The sequence below is a fragment of the Chlamydotis macqueenii genome, chromosome 16 (assembly GCF_036417535.1).
Source record: "Chlamydotis macqueenii isolate bChlMac1 chromosome 16, bChlMac1.mat, whole genome shotgun sequence".
NCBI lineage: Eukaryota > Metazoa > Chordata > Aves > Otidiformes > Otididae > Chlamydotis > Chlamydotis macqueenii.
Window position 1 is genome coordinate 630,879 of NC_141571.1, and position 13,935 is coordinate 644,813.

Sequence of the window (13,935 nt, forward strand, 5' to 3'; positions counted from 1 at the left end):
TGGAGGGCGCGGGCGGGGCGGCGGCGCGCGGGGGCGGCGGCGCGGCCAATCGCCGCCGCGCTCTCATCGCTGCAAACAGGAGCACAATGGAGCGAGCGGCGGGCGCGCTGCAGCCAAGCTTGGCGCGGGCGCCGCGCGGCTGACGGGCCGGCCTGCCAATGGGCGCCGGCGCGCGGCGGCGGGCAGCCAATGGGCGCGGGGCGGGGGCGTGCCCGGGCGAGGTTAGGATGTCCTTGCAGGGTGCTGGGCTAAACTTCACCAAATAATAGCTGTTTGTATTTGGGCGGCCGAGGAGCCATTTTAGGTAAGTTCTGCCCCGAACTTTTGGGTTCGCCCGCCCGGCGCGGCCGGGGGCGGCGGCGGGGCGGGGGGCGGCGGCGGGGCCGCGCCGGGGCGGTGCTATGAATGAACTCGGCGGCGGCGGCGCGGGCCGCGCGGCGGGGCCGGGGCGGCCGCCGGCCCTGTCATGGCTCCGCCGGCGGCGGCGGCGGCGGCGGCGGCGGCGGGGGGCGGGGGGGGGGGCGGCGGCGGCGGCAGCGGCAGCAGCGCCGGCGCCCCCCGGGGTTCTCCTCGCGGCCCTTCCCCGCCGTTGGGCCCGCGGCTCCTCTCGCCGGCCCTGTCCGCCCCGGGCCCGGCCGGCAGCTCGGGGCCCGGCGCCCCCGGGGCGTGCAGGGAGTCGGGGGCGGGGCGGACCCCCCCCGTCCCCCCGGGGCTGCGCGGAGGCTCCTCCCGGCCGGGGAGGGGGGGAGCGAGCCCGGCCGCGCGCCGAGTTGCGGGGCGGCGGGGGGGGATGCGGCGGCGGAGTCTGCCCGCGGGGCGCAGCTTTCCGCCGTCATCCCGGCCGCAGCGCGCCAGCGAATCGATAACGGAGCCTTTAAACTTCGCGGGCGGGGGCGAAGCGGGGCCCATTGCGGGCTCGGGCCCCGCAGCGCGGGTTTCCCGTTGGGAACCGAGGTCGGGCCCGAGGGCAGTTGTCCCGCTCCGGGCGGCGGGCGCGTCCCTGCCGATCCGTCCCGCCGCGCGCGGGGCCGGCGTGGATGTGCCGTGACATTGCGGCCATGTCACAGCCCAGAGGCACGGCAGTCGCGCTGGGGTCGCCTCTGCTCCGCGCTGCAGCCGCTCTTGCCGCGGCGGCCGTGTTGCGGGACTCTCCCTATTCCTACCCAGTGACTTTTACTGGCGGTTGAGGTGGATTTGAGCCTTGAGGCTTGTAGGGTAAGCGCTGCGACAGAAACACGCAGACAGAATGTGGAAAGATGAGGAGAAGTCATCTGCCAGTATTGCTGCCTAGTCTGCACACCCGTCTTGGAGAAACTAACGTTTTCTCTGTTTATCGATTTGCCTTCCTGACAACTACGCTAAACTCACAGTGAAGTCGGGGACCGTGGAGGCCAGGCAGGCTGCCTTGGCACGTGGTCCCACTTGGTCTGCTGCCGGCCTTTGATGTGATGGAGCTCTCCAGTAATTTTGCTATGAAAAGCGTTTGATTTATTTCTTCATTGGGTTGGGATGCTTTTGGCCAAAAGCTCAAGCTTTTTCCTTGTTTACCTCCTGCTTGGGAAATGTAGCAAATGCCATTGGGAGTGAGGGGAGAGGAGTGGAGATGGTCTGCTGCGGTTGTGTGAACTGCCCTGGGAGTCTCCGGCAGCCGGAGTCTCCGGCACCCCTGGCAGACAGATGTGGTGGCTGTTGTTAGATGTCTACCCCGCCCCCTTCACTTGCAGGGCTACAGGTATCTGGCAGCTGGCGCTGCCTGTATCTCTTTAACTGGTGTGGGGTCGGTTGGATTAGGGTGTTGCCAGAGGAGAGGGAACACTGAGCTCTGCAAGTATTTTCCCCACCATAAACTGTTGCTGTTGGGCCCTGGCTGGGTGATGGCAGAGGAATAGGTGCTGCCTTACCTCTCCTCACCCTTTTGTTTACCTCATTCATGCAGGAGCTCTGCTGTGCTGCCTTGCAGAGAAATTGTTGTTTTGGTCCAGCTGTGAAAGTATGAAGCAATAGCAGCATATTTTTGCTCCAGGAGTAGATTCTTCCTGGAGTAAATAGGTTGTTTCTCTTGAGGCTTCTGGCCTCTAGCTGGGCTGATTTTGTTCAGGGCTGCTACTGGGTTCCTCTCCTGCTTGTTTAGTGGAAAATCGATTCCTCTTCCACTACAAAGCTTAATGTTTTTGTCTGTTTGCTTTTGGAAAGCTAATTCTGCTCGTCGTCTCCGAATGGTACAGCTGCCTAAACTTGCAAGTCCTTCAGGAGCCTTGGACGTACTGCTGAGTTTCCTTCACTGCAAAGATGGGAAGCACGCAGCAGTGGTGAGGTGAAGCTGATTGAATGTTGCCCCTCGAGTGCTTCAAGCTGTAAAGCATGATAACTAGCAGAGTTACATCCTATCAAAATGTCTGCGTGTACCTTGTGCAGCAGAACTGGAAGTGTGTATTATTGTTCTTCACATAAAAGCCAGAGTCAATGAGAGGACTTAGAGAGGGACTGATCTCAGTTCGTTTTCACTTTCGTGAAGTATGAAGCCCGTCTCGCAGTGGTGGCTGTTTATTTCTGCCTATTGTCTCATTCCTCCGAGCAGAAGCATTGATTGCCCTGTTGCTGAGAAGGCAGTTGCAGCCCCTTGCTGTGGGCTAGTATGGATGTGTTAAAAACTAACCTGTGTGAACCTGTGAAACTAAAGCAGCTCTTGTGCTGTTTCTCAGTGCTTGCAGCGTGAGTAACACGCATCTCTTGCAGAAGGTGCTGTCAGGGTCTCTCGTTACCCAGTTCTGAGCGCTGCTGTCTGGTTTGGTAGAGTATGTCTTTTGAATGGCTTGAGTTTACCTCTCCCTCTGTTGTCCTGTATGTTGGTGTTAGGGGAGAGTGGTTCTGTCTAAGCTGCTGGTCTTTGAGCGGCTGGCCCTGGGTAGATCAGTGTTAGCTCCAATGGTCAGTGCTGCGGGTATTTTTGGGATCTGTTGATTTCTAGTGGCTTGGTGGAGGAGGCTCTCTGAGGAATGTCTCATTTTCCTGGACCTTTTTTTTCCGTATTTCTTTAACAGGAGGCAAATCCCTGCCTTCCTCCCCTGCCTCTGCCTGCCCCAAAGTGTAATCTCATTAATTTTTAAGATTTAATCTTCCTTGAGAGATCTTTAATATTTTCTCAAGAGCTTCTTCAAAGACACAAACTTTTACAGGTTTTCACTTTAATGGTTTGTGTTATTTCAAGAGGGGTTTGCACAAGCGAGTGAACTTGTTTTTGTGAGATGGCAAGGCTGAGAGCTTGGCCGCCAGAGCAGGCCTTTGTTTTTTGCATGAAGCTGCGGTGTCCTGGCCTGTCTCAGGTTTGCAGAGATAAGAGCTAGTATCATGCACATCAGCCTGCAGAAGAAGCTTGCCCTTACAAAGGAGGGGAGAGGGTTGATCAGCCTTGCACGGCGAGTGAGCCTTTGGTGCAGGAATGTGGATTCCGTGTGTTGGGTCTGGAAGGCAGGCATGCGTAGGGAGGCTTCTCCGAAATTATCTTAAAGAGATACTGGCAAGGGCAGCGGTTGGATGTCTTGCTCGGCTTCAGGGGAGATGAGGGGCTTGTTTTCATTGCTCCTGTAAGTAGCAGTGGAAGCGTTTCTCCTCTCTCATCCCCAGTTTCCTGCTTGGGACAGTGGAGCCAACCTCTGCTGTTGGTGAGTTCGCCCTGGTCTGTGAAAGCAGAGGCGGAGCTGTTGCTGGGGGCCAACGGGCTGTGGAAAGGGAAGAGAAGATGGTCAGGGTGGATGGTGTGTATGTAGTCGAGTAGGAATGTTTGCTGCGGGCAGTGTTGGTGACAGCACACAGGGTTTGCCTGGTGAGTTCTCAGCGCTCTTAAAACCCATGAAAGCAGAGTTACACTTCACCCTGGGAATGGTGGCAATGTCAGTGCTTGCATTGCCAGCGTGGTGGTGGTGGGACCAAAATCCTCTAAGAAAGAGCGGGCCCCTGTGGAGCAGCGTGCTGCAGACGCTGTGCTGGGCAGTGCCTGTCCTAGCCAGCCTCCAGTGATCCTCGGGCATGAGCTCTTGGTGGAAATAACAGAGCTGGGAAAAGCTGAGCGAACTGTCAGCAAAAGGGGAAAAATGTGGTGCTGTGGGTGTCAGCTTGTGACATGAGGAGACTCTGATTTTGCTTTCTAATGTCTCGGGCTGGTGCAAATATGTTTTCCGTGTGATAGGACAATGCTTTCAACTTTCCCTTATATGGGAAAATCTGGTGTGCAGCCTAGCAATCTGCCAATATGTGGCTATTAATTTTTAGCATTGTTATGCTGGATGTGTCCAGTCAGCCCAAGAAGTAGGAAATACCTGGGACGCTGTGGCCAGGCCTTAGTGTTTGAGGCAGGTCTCTGATGTATCTGGAGGAGGGTTGTGGCAGTGTGCTGGGGGATGCCTGAGAACACTCCACTCCTTGGGAAGTCAGCTAAAAGCTGGGAGAGTTTGGTGCCTGGGTGTAGGGTCCTACCCTAAGCTGCCCTCGGGCCCTCGTGCTCAGAGAGGAGCTGGGGGCCTTGGTTGTGTTAGCACCGTTGAGGGCAGCAGAGCACCTGGCCCATCCTTTGTGCAAGGATCTTCTCCCTGCAGAGGAAATGCTGCCATGAGGCTACAGGGTGCACGCTGTTTCTGTTCTGCAGCTGGTTGCCTCTAGGGAATTCCTAGCCTGTAGTGAGTATAAATCCTGATCTAACAGGAGCAAATAGCTCTTTTTAGTCCAGAAAAGAAAGTGAGAAGTGTGGGAACTGAGTCCCAGTCTCTCTTTGTTTTTCATGTGGGCGCTGGGAATGTGCTTGCAGAGGTGCGTTGGGTATGGATCAAGGTGTGCGGGTGTCATCATGACGACGAGATGTTGGCTTGGCCGCGGGGTGCCCATCACGTTTTCCAGCCCTGGTTTCCCGGTGAGGGTTGCTGCTCAGTAGCAGTCTGGCAGTGACAGTATTAACGTCTGTCCTAGGTGATACAGCCTGTTGCCTGCAGTCCTGCCTGTGCCCTAACTTTTTGCAGCCCTAATGTTGCACTAGTGTAAGTACTGTTGCCTGGTTTTAACTGGTGAGATGAAGTTTAGATCTCTTCTGGTGAAACTTTCTGATGCTTCTTTGGCTCGGTTGTTGTGGGAAATCTGGGTTAAAATGCAAGTAACTCATTGCTTCTTTGTGGAGTGACTGTGCCAAAAGCAGAGGAAAGTTACGTGTCAGTGTCGATTTGCAGAGTATTTGTGTTTCCTAAATGTTTCCATAAGAGCGTGGGGTCTGTGGAGCACTGCTTTGCATTAGAGTAAAAGGAGGCAATATGTGGGGTCAGGCTGGTGCCAACACAGCCCCGTGAGCTGGCTGTGTATCCCTATTAATGTGCGTGTTATTGCAAGGGAGGGACAGGTAGGCAGTGGAGGGGCGCGATCGTCTCGTTCGGTATCTCGTGGTCCTAAAGCATGTGTTTAAATTGCAGCCTGGGAACTCTTGCGCAGGGACACAGTGGGAAGGGCATAAGCATGCTGTGAGGGACCCCAGGCCAAAAGCCTGTGCGCAGGCCTGGTGGGGCAAGCACAGCCCGGTGTCCCCTGGCTGGCCTGCAGCATTGTGCCTAGGAGAGGGAACCCCCGTGCCCACTGCCCTGAGGGCTGCTAAAGACCCCCACCCCTTCCCCCAGGAGCTTTCTCGTTTGCATTTGTTTGAAGGTAGAAGCAGGACTTCACCTTAGCAGCCACTCCTTAGAGTTTTGGTCCCTCCATATTGCGCTAGAAATAGACATTTGTTGTGTGGACATGGAATCATAGAATGGTTTGGGTTGGAAGGGGCCTTCACAGCCCACCCAGTCCAACCCCCCTGCCAGGAGCAGGGACATCTCCAACCGGATCAGGTTGCTCAGAGCCCCGGCCAGCCTGGCCTGGAATGTTTCCAGGGATGGGGCATCCACCACCTCTCTGGGCAACCTGGGACAGTGTCCCACCACCCTCAGCGTAAAAAAAAATTTTCCCAATATCTAATCTACATCTACCTCCCTCTATTTTGAAACTGTTACCCCTCGTCCTGTCACACCAGGCCCTGCTGAAGAGTCTCTCCCCATCTTTCCTGCAGCCCCCTTTAGGCACTGGGAGGCCGCTCTCAGGTCTCCCCGGAGCCTCCTCTTCTCCAGGCTGAACAGCCCCAGCTCTCTCAGCCTGGCCTCACAGGAGAGCTGCTTCAGCCCTTGTCATCTTTGTGGCCTCCTCTGGACCCTCTCCAACAGCTCCACGTCCTTCTGATGTTGGGGGCTCCAGAACAGGACGCAGTGCTGCAGATGGGGTCTCACCAGAGCAGAGCAGAGGGGACATAGTTGAGTTTCCTTCAAAAACCTTCCAGTTGTTAAACCTCTTTCATAAGTTATGAGGGTAGGTAGATAACTGAGTTGCTTTATGTACTTTCTGGTTTTCATGTAGTGTTTAACTTTTGCTCAATGGCTACCTTTGAAGGTGAATTCCAGCGTCAGCAATGTGCTAGCGTGCCACACGCAGGAGCAAGGGGGACTGTCACTTTTTGGACGTATAGGTAGGTGAAGTATTGGTTCTTTAAGAAACATTAATGCCTTGTTATATATGTTCATCGAGGCAGAATTAAAGTTAGACCTAGATACAAGAATAAACATTAGTGCTTCGCTATAGATGTGCTGTGAAAGCTGCTATTTTTGTGTGAGCTGCTGCCTTGAGTTGTCTAGGTCTTGTGCACAGAGCACCTTGAACCCTAAATGTTTCATCCACTTTGGTTGAACTTAAAACGTACTTAAGATAAAATGAAGATTACATGTTAGGTGTCTGTTAATTGAGGATCAGAGAAGAGCGTGCCATTCTCTCTTGATCACTTCTATATATGTGCATGGTGCATCCTTGCTGCGTGTACCCTGTGCTCGCTTGGCCTGGGAAGGAGAGCAGCAGGGTGTGGGAACGCACAGCCTAGTGCTCTTATTTGTATGCTTCTCTGCTTGTTGCTTTAGGGCAAGCAAAGCCCCGTGTCTCAGTGATCTTTCTCAGTCCCCGTAGGGTGCCCCTCACCAGGGTATCTGAGCTTTTCCCAGCATGCACTTTTATGCATGCATAAAGGCAGGTTTCTCTCCTCCACCGCAGACAGCAGAGACTGTGCTCTGTTTGTTTGCTGTGGAGTGATGTTGTGAGGAGGCTGACTGAAGCAAGGCTTGCGCTTACTGTGGAGGTGCTGAGGTTTGTGGTTACACTGATTTCTTCAGAGGAGTGGTTACAGATTTGTGGGCCACATACGGTGACTGCTCCACCTCCTTGCTCTGGAGGGTGAGAATTTCTGTGTGAGAATAACATTGCTGTTTTGGAGTTGGGCCAGTCCCACATTGTGCTTTGAGAGTGAGGAGCAGGGTCTTGAATCTGGAAGGCAGAGGAAGGAGTGGGTCACTATGGGCACAGGCTCTTTGAAGCTTTAGTAGTTGTAATTTCAGTGAGAGGTGTGACTCCGCCGGCCGTGTGTGTTTGAATAGGCACAGCTGTGCCCACATCTGACAGGGCATAGTGCACCGTGTGTGGAGATGTGGTTATCTGCAGATACTGCTCTCGGGTTTCTAGACAGGCTCTCCGCTGGCCGCTCTGCTGAGCAGAGTGTGACATTAGGGCTGAGGAGTTATGGACAGTGCTCCTAGACCTTTCCTGGATCCAGATCTGCCTTCTGCCTTTCTGCCACCCTGAGCTGAGAGAGGGAGATGTCTGACACAGAGCAGAAATGGATTTCTGGACCTTGTTGTGTTGCTACTTCCTCCAGAGACATCTGTTGAAGGAAGGGATCAAAAAATGAGTGGCTCATCCGGGTACACGGGGAGAGGAGATGTGGAAACCACGTTGGCATGGACTTCTGACAGGTATGTGCAGTAAGAGTGGGCTAGGATTTGGGTCTGTGGGACTCATGCTCTGCTGTTGTGCCCAGAGTTTGCTTGCCTGGCCTTTATGTTGCTGCATATCAAAGGAGACTGATGTCTGGAGGCCTGCCAGGCAAGCAGGGACCAGACTCTCCTGGTATTTTGGTGCAGCTGATGCCACGTGCCTGCTTCCAGGCTAGCTGATCCCCTGGAGATGGTGCTGGTTGAAGATGGTGCTGGTCCTGGACATGGTGGGTATCTTCTGCATCTGTGCCCTGAATGAACACACCTTGACTCCAGGAGAGACTCGTAGCAGCTCTGTTTATGTTGTTTGAAGAGGCTTGGCATGCTCCGAGGTTCCAGCTTTGCTTACAAAAAGGGACTCTGCAAAGATGGTGCTCTGCAGGTAGCATCAGTGATTGCAGCTTGGGCGTGCTTTGACGGGAGGGGCACGCTCGCTCCCTGTGCAAGTGTGGACCTCCAGCCTGATGAGGCTGATGCTCTCTCTGCTGCTCTCTGAGCTGGCCTCTGGCTTTATGAGCTGGGACAGGAAGGGGCTATCTCTCCATACCTACTTTCTGTAGCATTTTATTTGCAGTGTGTCTGGGCAGGACTTCGAGTGCTCGCTGTTTAAAAAGGCTACCTAAGTGCATTGAAGAATTGCCCATAGCTCAGGAGGGAGCCAAGCCTGGCATTGCTGAACTCCAAGCATTTGCACGTGAGGAATCGGTGAATTTCTTTTTGGCATTTCTCTCTCCCTCACATGCTGAAGTGTTTCTTGGGGTGATGTAAAAGACACAAAAACAAGGAAGTGTTGAGATGATAGAGAGGAATGTCTCCTGACAGGTAGCGTCTAAACTCTGGAGACCATTCTTCAAAGTAGCTTCATCTGAGGTTGTGGAGAACTTGTATCTCAGAGAGTTACATTTAAAGTAAACTGGAAGTCCTTGGAGGTAAATGTCAGGGCGTTACAGTTGTTGCAGGGCAGAGCAGTTGAAGTGGAGGTGCAGGTAAGGACGTGGGCCTCAGGACTATGGGGTAGCAGCATTGCTTGTGAAGGGTGCTCTTGCACTGTGTTGTATGAGGAGAGTTTGCTACATTTTGCTTTCGGTGCCTGTTCTTTAGATGCTTGGGAAACAGGTCTGGTGCTTCAGTATGGAAGTTCTCTGGCCTGGTAACCAGCAGATTGCTGTCTGTTGCTGTTTTGAGCTGAGGTTTGCTACTTTCTCTTAGGATGTACAGACAGAAAAGATGCCATGAGCTGTGGGACCTTACCACCGCACACAATAAACTCTCAGGCTGTGCTTGTTTGAGATGTTGCCTTCTTGAGTGCTGAGAAACAGCTTGGCTCGCCCAGCGCCTGGCACTGCCACAGGTAGGAGTATTGCCAGTCAACTTTTCTGCCCTCTCTTGGGGTTGAGTGGCCTGGGTTTGCAGTGCTGATGGGGCAGGTGCAGCCTTTGTGTGTGGAGGAGCTCCTCTCCAACAGGGCAGCATCAAGCAGGTGGTGGAGATCTCCTGTACTCGGGGAGGGAGCGGTGTACCAAAATGTCCTTTTCCTCCTGGAGATCCCTTCTGCTCCCCCTCCAGCGTTCACTTTGTGTGAGAGAGCACAGACTGAGCTGAGCTTCCTTTGTCACCTGGGTTTTGAGACCCCTAGGACCAGGATGGCAGTGCTGCCTAGCCCGAAGGAGAGCTGCTTGCTCATCACACGCTAAGATGTAGCTTGAGATCAGCCTTCATGCCTGCCCTCCAGAACTGTGGCATGAGGTGTGGCCATGGTGGGCAAAGCAAGGCTGGCCCTGTACTCGCTTCATGCACCGTACATCCCTCCCGCTCCGCTGTCCGTACACAAACAAGGCACTTGGCAAAGCAGTGGTGTCCATCCTGCTTTCGAAGCCCTGGAAATGCTTAAAACGCTGACGGTGCTTTTGTGGCCCAGCTGCTGGTGACTTGGCCTCATTTCATTCAGCTCCTGGCTTGGCTGTGTTTCTTAGGGCACGTTCTCATGGGCTGTTCACTAGATGGAGCAGGGGCAGGTTGGCAGGAGGGTGCACAGCCTGGTTCATCCTTTTACTTTACTGTGGTTAGAGCAAGAGAGCAATAGGGAATAACTTAAAGCCGGCACGTAACAGCAGCAAACAGAGATGTGGGGACACCAGCTGGATGCCTGTCAGGAGTAAAGGTGATCCACCGTGGAGGTCTACGGCAGCGAATTTCAACTGGAGAATACTGAAGGAATGATTTTCAGCAGGATTGGACTCTGCAGTGGAGTCTCCATCACCATTTGGAGCTGTGCCATCCCAGCAGGAAATCTGCTCTGGGAGTCAGATGTGCTCTTCATATGTGTCTGCAGCCAAGTCTTGAGGTGCGTTGCAAGTGCTTGTTCATCCCCTCAGTAGCCCTGCTGCGGAGGCTGATTTTTATCCCCATTCTAGAGTTGGAAAATAGAGGCACAAAGGGCTCTGATTGCCTTTGAGGAGCTGTCTGCAGTGTGGCAAAGCTGTTTTCTGGCAGCTTGAGTTTGCTGGGCAGGAGATTAACAACGGCCAGAGGGGAACGCCATCTCAATTTTTGGCCGTCTGCATTTGGATAACTTGAGTCTGGTGCTCTTCGGTGTGTAGCTCTCCAGCAGTAACCTTATAAAAGGTTCTTGGAACTAGCTAGCTGTCAAGGTCTACTGGTTGAGCTGATTTGTGTACACCTTTCATACTAATAAAGGTGCTGTAGGCTAAGTTATGTATCTGGTGGCATCTTTACAGGGCCAGTGACCTTGAAGATGGACTTGGGCAGTTAAATGAAGTTCTGACTGCTTGTGTGTGAGGAATAAAACGCAGCAGGAAGGTATGTGGAGTGCGCAGGGTGCTGGTTTCTGCTGAAACCTCTGTCTCCCTCCTGATAGCTGGAGAGCAGCTGGGTGGTTTTCCCTATTGCAAGAAGTCTCTGAAGTGGCTGGCAATAACCCCTGTGCTCCCACGGGCCCAGCAGTTCAGAAGAGGCTTTCCTTATGCTCCTGGGAAGTCTGACTCCTCATGACCGCTGGTCCAGGAAGCCAGTAGGAGCTGAGCCCACAATCCCATCTCTGCCCAGGGGTAATGGCCAGGCACTTTAGAGAGCCTGCTTCCAGCACCAAGAGTGTGTCCTCAGAGCTACTTTGTCCGTTTCTATCTGAAAACGTAGCTAGGGTTGCGTTGTCACTCTGACCCGAGGCTTTGCGCTGTCTGCTTGGCAGCCTTAGTGCATGCTCCCCTTGGTGCGTAAGGCTCCCTGCCTTGCGGAGGAGCAGATCCGAGGTACAGTCCCAGGCTAAGGAAGAGCAGTTGCCCACCGGGCGTCTTTTTGGTTGCCAGTAAGCTGGTCCTGCAGCTGTGTTGAACTGCTGATATGAGGAATGTGCTTCTGGCTCCTGGCAGGCAAGGAGAGAGGCTGCGAGCTGTCTGCCTACTGCCCACAGTGGGGTACCACAGGGGTAGGAGAGCTGTGCGGGAAGCTGTGGAAGTGGCAGTCTGCCGTAGGCTTCATCGGCCGCACAATGCAGGACTCTCCTGCAGCACACGCATACAGATACTGCCTTTTCCCTTGTTTTAAAGTTGGAAATTAAGTGCTGGGAGTGTGATGGGAGAAGTGGGAAGGCTTTATGGCTGCTGGCATGGTCAGTTTCCTGGACATCCCATTCATGTCCTTCCTTGTTGGCTTGCTGGTGAACATGCTTGGGGCTGGTGAATAAGTGGAAGGAAAACTTGGCACTCCTGATGGAGAAATGGCTTGATTTGGCAGACAGGGCAGTTAATTTGGCCTGTGTGGTAGCCTGGGTTGAATGCCACATGGGACCATGTTTGTTTTTAATGGGGAGCAGAGGAAAGGCCTGGAAAATGCCACATCAGTGCAGAGGGCTTTGATGTGGCTGGAGCTTGAGCTGGTGATGCTATGGACAGGGCATGCGAATTGTGCTGGTGGGGTGCTGCCCTGCAGGAAGCTGCTGTGGGCCCCCCCTGCCTGCACAGGAGTGCTGCACGTGTTTCGCCAGTGAAATCCTGGCCCTCAGCACTGCTCAGGGTGGTCGTGGGCCTGCCACCTGCGGGAGCTTGGCCTGCTGGGTGCCAACCACAAGGTCAGGCAGGCTTGGCCTACCTCCCTCCTCTCTTCCTTCTCTGCATAGGTACTGAGCCATAGAGGTTTGGTTTATTTTTCCTCTGGTTTTTGCCTTGCTGGTGTTGAGGATTAAAATCCTTGCCTGGGGTTTATGCTCAACTGTTTGGAGTGAGGCTCTTGGCCTGCTGATCATAAGACAACCGACGTAGGCTTGAGAAACCTGTCTTGCTCCTGGCAGCTCCCGCATACCAGGGCAGCAGGGCAATGGTGTGGGAAAGGGTGTGCAGCTAACGCTGGGTGTATCCATGTGGTGGGAAAGGGCGTGCAGCTAACGCTGGGTGCGTCTGCATGGAGGGGACGGGGCTGCAGCTAACGCTGGGTGCGTCCCCACTCTGTGAATGGCCACCTCTCAAGTCCCATTGCCACTTGGGAGCGATGCATCCCCTCGTTTTGAGCTGTCCATGGAGGTGATGAGAGAAATGCATTTTAGGGTGAGCTCAGACCTGGGTCCCCTCTCTTTAGCAGCACGCTGGAGTGCTGTGTCTTCGTGCCCATGCTGGCTGGCCAGGCATGGCTTTCTGTTTCATGATGTGCCTTCACTGAACCAAAACCGGAGGTGTTTCCAGCCGTTGTGCAGCTTTCTCTCCCCTTGTGCTGTTGATCCCTGCTTGCTGCTGTGCTCACTGGAGTCAAAGCGAGCCCTCGGTTCTCAGCCCTGTGGCACTGTGCAGCTTTGAAATAACTACTGAAGGTCACTGTGGTTACGGTCTTGGGTTAGGAGCTGCATTTGAAAACCCTTCAAGAAGGAGCTATTGCCGTTTTTTGCCACGTGAGCTTGTCATGAGAGTCATGAAGCACAGCTTACTGAAGCTGCATTACCAGGGGCTGCATCCAGCCTGCATGTGCTCCCTTCCTTGCTGGGTGCCAACAGAGCATCCTCTGTGCACAGGCAGCAGCACTGTCCCAAGTGTCTCCCCGGGGTCTCTGACATGGCTGTCGCTTTAGGGCTGAGAGCTCGCCTGGGAGCAGAAATGTTGGTGCTGAGCAGGCTTTTTGGAGGTGGAACACTGTGCAGCATCACTGTATTCCTTGTCCCATGGAGCAAGTGGCAAGGAGGTTGTGGCTATTTCTTGCCTGCCCGTCCAAGTCTTGTTGCCTGTTCCCCTGTGGGGTAGTGGAGCTGGGTGTCCTGGGAAGGCGCTGCATGGCTTGGCTGGCAGGATTGCCACGTGCACTGGGTGTCCCTATCAGCAGATCTCTCGGCTCCCCTGGCCCCACAGAGAACACATTTTAATCTTTTAAAAAAAGAAGAGGAGGAATTAACTATTTTAAGAACAGAAAATTACTTGGAGCACAGGTGTGACTCCCCTGGGGCTGGCTGTTGGTGTGATGCTCTGCCTGGCAACTGCACCCACCTGAGGGGTGTTTGCTCCCTGACTTTGGATTTTTCGGGCCTCTTTGTATGCTCCTTTCTCCCCATGCTTCCTTCGTCCTGCTGTGTGTCCTGCTTAGGGGAGGCGGGCCTGTGCCTGCTTCACTCAGTGAAGCTTCAGCAGTTGGAATGCTGAAGGGGTCTTGCTTTCCATAGCTGTGTGCGTAGAGCTGGGAGGCTATCTCTCCGTAGCCTCTGCTTGGGAAGGAAAAACGTGTGCTGTAGCTGCCTTGCAGTGAGCTCACAGGCCTCCCAGCTCCCTGCCTCCTTGCTGCTGCTTCTCTCCTACTAAACTACTGGGTTATTTTTAACTTGGAAAAATTACAACCCGAGATTTGCATTCTCTACCCCCAGCGGAGGGCTGGAGGCAGGATGTGGGGGAGGCCTGCGGAGGGCTGGGAATGCGGCTCCCTGCTCAGGCAGGCCCAGGCTGCTTTCCAGGGGCTTGTGCCCCCTGAGCGCTCTGCTGCCGGCCTCCGCGTGCTCGCCGAGCGGTGAGGCTGTGCAGAGGGGAGGCCGGGAGGCAGCTTCTCCACTTGACGCGGCTGGAGTTTCAGC

At 54.3% G+C, this 13,935-nt stretch overlaps 1 protein-coding gene across 10 annotated transcripts in view; it reads left to right on the top strand.

Moving 5' to 3' along the window:
- The first annotated feature begins 221 nt into the window (after nucleotides 1-221).
- Nucleotides 222-13,935, top strand: part of CHD6 (chromodomain helicase DNA binding protein 6) — a 96,115-nt gene continuing 82,401 nt past the window's right edge. For 6 of the 10 annotated variants that reach the window (XM_086760331.1, XM_086760339.1, XM_086760335.1 and 3 more), the window contains exon 1: nucleotides 222-304. The gene's annotated coding sequence lies outside the window, so the exon portion shown is untranslated. Of the gene's footprint in view, nucleotides 305-9,136; nucleotides 9,229-10,631; nucleotides 10,698-13,935 lie in introns of those variants that run through there. The other 4 variants (XM_086760337.1, XM_086760334.1, XM_086760333.1 and 1 more) reach the window with 4 other exon arrangements.